Raw genomic sequence first — 6,431 nt, 5'->3', positions numbered from 1 at the left:
CAGTTTCCAGGGCCGTCCCCACACCCCGTCCGGTATGGGCGCCAAAACCATAAACCTCAATACCCCGTCCGGTATGAGGGTGAAACGGGCCGTCCCCATACCCCGTCCGGTATGGGCGCCAAAACACATAAGATCTCCATACCCCGTCCGGCATGTGAGACCACAATCCCGGTAGGGTTCCCTACGGACCCGGTCCGTCCACCATCTCCCCGGATATCTAGTCAGGCTGACCCCATCATACAGTTATCAGTCTACACAATCTTTCATTTTTCTCTTCCTCAGTAAGTATTATCAATTCACATTTTAAACAAGTAAATCGTAATTCATGCCAACAGACAACATACGGTATCAGTTTTTCAGTCATTCAACCCATAACCAATAAAAACGTAATATATGCACACGAAACTATAAAATAAACACATCAAACCTCATACTGCATTTAAAGCTGTAAAACAGGCCAAATAACAGTAAATCATCAATCACACTAGACTCGGGCTCCATTAGCAACCTTAAGCAATTTCACACATTCGTTAATTCAAGAAATACCGTTTTATCATTTTGAACTTTAATACCGTGATAGGAAATAGGGTGAGGGGTCCTTACTCATTTCGGGGTCCGAACACGGCTTCACGGTGCGCCTACAGGCTGTCCCTAATTTTTCCTGAATTTTTCCCGGGGAACTGAAACGCACTACTGGTACCTGCACGTGTTCCAAAAAAAATCCCAAATTAGGCCCAGGGCCTCAATCGGCCCAAATCGCAACTCCGGCACGACGGCTCCGCCGTGCTCCGGCGACGGCGCCGCCGCTGGCGGCGGCGAGTCGCCTCGGGTTGGCTGTTTTCGGCCGTTTTCGACCGAATTCGGCCACACTCGCATCGGTCCCTGTGAGAAAACAACCCTAGGGCCCTTGGGGGCCAAAAAATCACGGAAAAACGGAGCTTACCGGCGGCGGCGCTCTCGGGTGCGGCGGCTCTCTGGCGAAGTTCGTGTTTTGGTGATTCAGCTCCGGTCAACCTGTAGAGAAAAGAATGGTGATCACGGTGATATAAAAATTGCATCAAACGGAGGCCGGGAAGGGCCTCATCGGAGGCAAAAACCGAGAGGGGGCGCGGCGGCGCCACTGGTCTTCGGCCGCGTATTCCGGCCGTTTGGCCGGGACTTTGGCTTTGATTTGGCCACAGGAGGAATCAGCGTGGAAAAACGAGTCGGGGGTATGAAATTTACCTCGATCGGCGGTCGGAAATTCCCCCGGTGCGGCGGCGGGTGGCGGCGGTCGGCCTCTGGTTCGTCGTCTCCGGCGAGCAGCAGGCGGCTAGGGTTTGTGGTCTGGTGTGGGGGTTCTATTTATAACCCCTTGCCCTTTGATCTCAGCTGTCCATTTTGTTTTAATCTGGGCCGTTCGTTTTTGATTGAATCTGGGCCGTCCATGCGATTGAATCTGGGTCGTCCGATCGCGCGATTGATCTGGGCCGTCGGATTGCACCCACGCGGATCGCCAACGTGGCTACTCTTCAGAGCGACGTGGTCTTGCCACGTGGCAGGCCCCGGTTGGCCGGGACTGCTGACCGGGCCTGCTGACGTGGCTTTTTTTTCTCCTCTTTTCCGGGTGCTACAACTCTCCCCCCCATAAAGAAATTTGGTCCCCAAATTTGCCTCATTACTCTTGATCAAACAGATGAAGATATTTGGCCCTAAATTCTGATTCCAGTTCCCAAGTCGCCTCCCTAGGCGTGTGGTTCTGCCACAAGACTTTTACAAATGATATTTCCCGGTTGCGGAGTATTCTGCTTTCTCGGTCCGTGATACTGACCGGTACTTCTTCATAAGACAAGTCCTCTCGGAGTGAAAGCGGTTCATGAGCCACGACATGAGAAGGGTCCGGATTGTACTTGCGCAGCATAGATACATGAAACACATTGTGAACCCGGGAGAGCTCAGGGGGCAGTGCAAGTCTGTAGGCAGTGGTACCAATCTTGTCTAATATTTCAAAGGGTCCAATGTATCTGGGGTTTAATTTTCCCCTCCTGCCGAACCTACTAATTCCCTTGAAGGGGGTGACTTTAAGAAACACCCGGTCACCTTTCTCAAAGGCCAGGTCTCTCCTCCGGGTATCAGCATAGCTCTTCTACCTACTCTGAGCTGTCTGGATGTTCTTTTTGATCTTAACTATCTTGGACGTGGTTTCTTCCACCAATTCTGGGCCAAACAATCTTCTATCGCCCACTTCCTCCCAACAAATCGGTGACCTGCACGGACGCCCGTATAGCGCCTCGTATGGGGCCATGCCGATGCTTGCTTGGTAACTGTTGTTGTAGGCAAACTCTATCAGGGGTAGATGGTCGTCCCAATGGCCTCCGGAGTCAAGGACACAAGCTCGGAGCATATCCTCCAGCGTACGGATTGTCCTCTCTGATTGTCCATCGGTTTGGGGGTGGAAGGCAGTACTAAGGGACAGCTTTGTTCCCATAGCTTGCTGGAAACTATTCCAAAACCAAGAAGTGAATCTGGGATCCCTGTCGGATACCACTGTTACTGGGACTCCATGCAGTCTGACTATTTCCCGGACATACATTCTTGCCAACTTGTGTAGCACCCGGAAAGGAGGAGGAGGAAAAAAAAAAAGCCACGTCAGCAGGCCCGGCCAACCGGGGCCTGCCACGTGGCAAGACCACGTCACTCCGAAGGGTAGCCACGTTGGCGATCCGCGTGGGTGAAATCCGACGGTCCAGATCAATCGCGCGATCGGACGGCCCAGATACAATCGCACGGACGGCCCAGATTCAATCAAAAACGAACGGCCCAGATTAAAACAAAATGGACGGCTGAGATCAAAAGGCAAGGGGTTATAAATAGAACCCCCACACCAGACCACAAACCCTAGCCCCCTGCCGCTCGCCGGAGAAGACGAACCAGAGGCCGACTGCCGCCACCCGCCGCCGCACCGGGGAAATTTCCGACCGCCGATCGAGGTAAATTTCATACCCCCGACTCGTTTTTCCACGCTGATTACTGCTATGGCCAAATCGAAGCCAAAATCCCGGTCAAACGGCCGGAATACGCGGCCGAAGACCAGCGGTGCCGCCGCGCCCCCTCTCAGTTTTTGCATCCGACGAGGCCCTTCCCGGCCTCCGTTCGATGCAATTTTTATATCACCGTGATCACCATTCTTTTCTCTACAGGTTGACCGGAGCCGAATCACCAAAACACGAACCTCGCCGGAGAGCCGCCGCACCCGAGAGCGCCGCCGCCGGTAAGCTCCATTTTTCCGTGATTATTTGGCCCCCCGAGGGCCCTAGGGTTGTTTTCTCACAAGGACCGATGCGAGTGTGGCCGAATTCGGCCGAAAACGGCCGAAAACAGCCAACCCGAGGCGACTCGCCGCCGTCAGCGGCGGCGCCGTCGCCGGAGCACGGCGGAGCCGCCGTGCCGGAGTTGCGATTTGGGTCGAAAGAGGCCTTGGGCCTAATTTGGGTTTTTTTTTGGAACACGTGCAGGTACTGTTAGTGTGTTTCAGTTCCCCGGGAAAAATTCAGGGAAAATTAGGGACGGCCTGCAGGCGCACTGTGAATCGTATTCGGATCCCGAAAACAAGTAAGGATCCCTCACCCTATTTCCTATCACGGTATTAAAGTTCAAAATGATAAAACGGTATTTCTTGAATTAACGAATGTGTGAAATTGCTTAAGGTGGCTAATGGAGCCCGAGTCTAGTGTGATTGGTGATTTACTGTTATTTGGCCTGTTTACAGCTTTAAATGCAAAATGAGGTTTGATGTGTTCATTTTACAGATTTGTGTGCATATACTACGTTTTTATTAATCATGGGTTGAATGACTAAAAAACTGATACTGTATGTTGTCTGTTTGGCATGAATTACTGTTTTGCTTGTTTGTATGTGAATTGATGATGCTGACTGAGGAAAAAGAAAATGAAAGATTGTGTAGACTGATAATTGTATTATGGGGGTCAGTCTGACTAGATATCCTGGGAGATGGTGGACGGACCGGGTCCGTAGGGAACCCTACCGGGATTGTGGTCTCACATGCCGGACGGGGTATGGAGATCTTATGATTTTGGCGCCCATACCGGACGGGGTATGGGGACGGCCCGTTTCACCCTCATACCGGACGGGGTATTGAGGTTTATGGTTTTGGCGCCCATACCGGATGGGGTATGGGGATGGCCCGTTTCACCCTCATACCGGACGGGGTATTGAGGTTCATGGTTTTGGCGCCCATACCGGACGGGGTATGGGGACGGCCCTGGAAACTGATTATGAATGTTAAAGGTTAACGGGTAGCGGAACCCCTATGGACCCCCACGGATACTAGTAGGCTGGTAAATGAGAAAAAGATATATTGTACAATGATTGAATTACAAGAGGCGTGATAAGTGTTATGTTTTACAGCTTATATTATTCCATGATTATGATAATGTTATTGTTTTTCTTATATTGTTTTCATAAATTCCACCGAGGTAAGTGGATGGTAAAGGTTTTCATGTTAATAAACGAGTTTGTTGTAAATTATGCTCCATTGGTCTTTTTGTGTTTTTCTACCCACCTTTACCTCCGTGACGGTGAGATATCGTGATGTTCTTACTGGGCTAGTGTAGCTCACTCCTTATTTAACCATTTCAGATCAGGAAGACATGGTTCCCGAGCCCGTTCCGCAGGAGGACGACGAAGGGGATGCCTAGAGACTCTGTAGTCATACTCATAGTTTTATTTTCGAGTTTCTCTCTTAGTTAGTTTAATCTTTTATATTTTAAGTACGTTTTTGGTTTTTCGTGTAAGGGATGTTAACTGAAATTTTGATCTCGCTTCCGCATTTGATATATTTAAATACTCATTTCATTTTAATATTTCTGGGGCCGTTACAACTTGTCCAAAGAATCAGTCATTCTGATGGCCAGAAAGTGGGAAGACTTAGTGAGTCGGTCAACAATTACCCATATGGCATCGTGTCCCGATCGTGCCTTGGGTAGTCCCTATACGAAGTCCATGGTGATGTGTTCCCACTTCCACTCTGGAATCGGTAAAGGCTGAAGCAACCCCCCTGGGCGTTGATGTTCTGCTTTGACCTGCTGACATACCAAGCACTTAGATACAAAGTCGACTATATCTCTCTTCATCCCATTCCACCAGAATCGAGGTCGCATAGTTTGGTACATTTTTGTACTTCCTGGATGCATGGCGAACCTTGAACTATGGGACTCTGTCATGATGTCTCTTTTTAATTCACTATCGTCTGGGACACACATTCTGTCCTTGAAAGAAATCAATCCGTCGGCAGAGATCTGAAATTCTGAGTTCACTCCCTGTTCTGCATCCTTCTTGCGGGTTACTAGGGCGGGGTTGATTGACTGGGCTTCCTTTATTATTTGGATTAACTCGGGTTGGACTGCTAGGTGGCTCAAACATGTGGCCCTCTTCAGATCTCGCAGTCGAACCTGCTGTGTGGCCCCAATGGACCTGCATTCTGAAACCATCAGATGGGCTAGGGTGCCTGCACTTTTCCTGCTGAGGGCATCGGCTACTACGTTGCCCTTACCTGGATGGTATAGGATGTCACAATCATAGTCCTTGAGGAGTTCCATCCACCTTCTCTGACGCATGTTGAGATCCTTCTGAGTGAAGATGTGCTTCAAGCTCTTATGATCGGTGTAGATCTGAAATGTCTCTCCATACAAATAATGGCGCCAGATTTTCAAGGCGTGTATGATTGCGGCAAGCTCCAAGTCATGGGTAGGATAGTTCTTCTCATGATTCTTTAGCTGTCTAAACCCATATGCTATAACCTTTCCATGCTGCATTAGGACACAACCCAGACCCAGATAGGAGGCATCACTATAAACTGTATACCCTCCTGATCCACTCGGTAGAGCCAGCACGGGTGCAGTAGTCAGTCGCTTCTTCAATTCTGAAAAACTCCTTTCGCAGTTCTCATTCAAATCAAACTTTGCATTCTTCTTTGTGAGTCGGATTAGAGGGGCCGCTAGACTGGAAAACCCTTCGACAAACCGGCGGTAATAACCCGCCATCCCTAGGAAACTGCGAATTTCCTTAACTGTTGTCAGCCTTTCCCAACCAAGTACCGCTTCAACCTTTTCAGGGTTCACCGACACCCCTTCCTTCGATATAACATGTCCTAGGAAGGGGGTTTGCTCGAGCCAAAATCCACACTTGCTCAACTTTGCATACAACTTCTTTTCCCTGAGTACCTGGAGGACTTGGGCAAGATGATGAGCATGTTCTTCCCTACTTTTTGAGTAGACTAAGATATCATCGATGAACACGATGACAAATTTATCCAAAAACTCTCTGAAGATTCTGTTCATTAGATCCATAAAGATGGCCGGGGCGTTGGTTAGCCCAAACGGCATAACCAGGAACTCATAGTGTCCGTACCTGGTTCGGAATGCCGTCTTGGG

The 6,431-nt window shown here is 49.6% G+C and overlaps 1 long non-coding RNA gene across 1 annotated transcript; it reads left to right on the top strand.

Annotated features, from left to right (window-relative positions):
* Positions 1-2,701: 2,701 nt before the first annotated feature.
* LOC148253614 (uncharacterized) lies at positions 2,702-3,956 on the top strand. The gene is made up of 3 exons (XR_015821304.1): positions 2,702-2,969; positions 3,180-3,250; positions 3,495-3,956. It is a non-coding gene; the product is annotated as an uncharacterized LOC148253614 (long non-coding RNA).
* The last annotated feature ends 2,475 nt before the right edge of the window (positions 3,957-6,431 follow it).

Source organism: Carica papaya, chromosome 6 (genome assembly GCF_054855325.1).
Source record: "Carica papaya isolate Zhongbai chromosome 6, ASM5485532v1, whole genome shotgun sequence".
NCBI lineage: Eukaryota > Viridiplantae > Streptophyta > Magnoliopsida > Brassicales > Caricaceae > Carica > Carica papaya.
The sequence above is the reverse complement of the archived record's forward strand: the minus strand, read 5'-3'. Positions and strand labels throughout refer to the sequence as shown.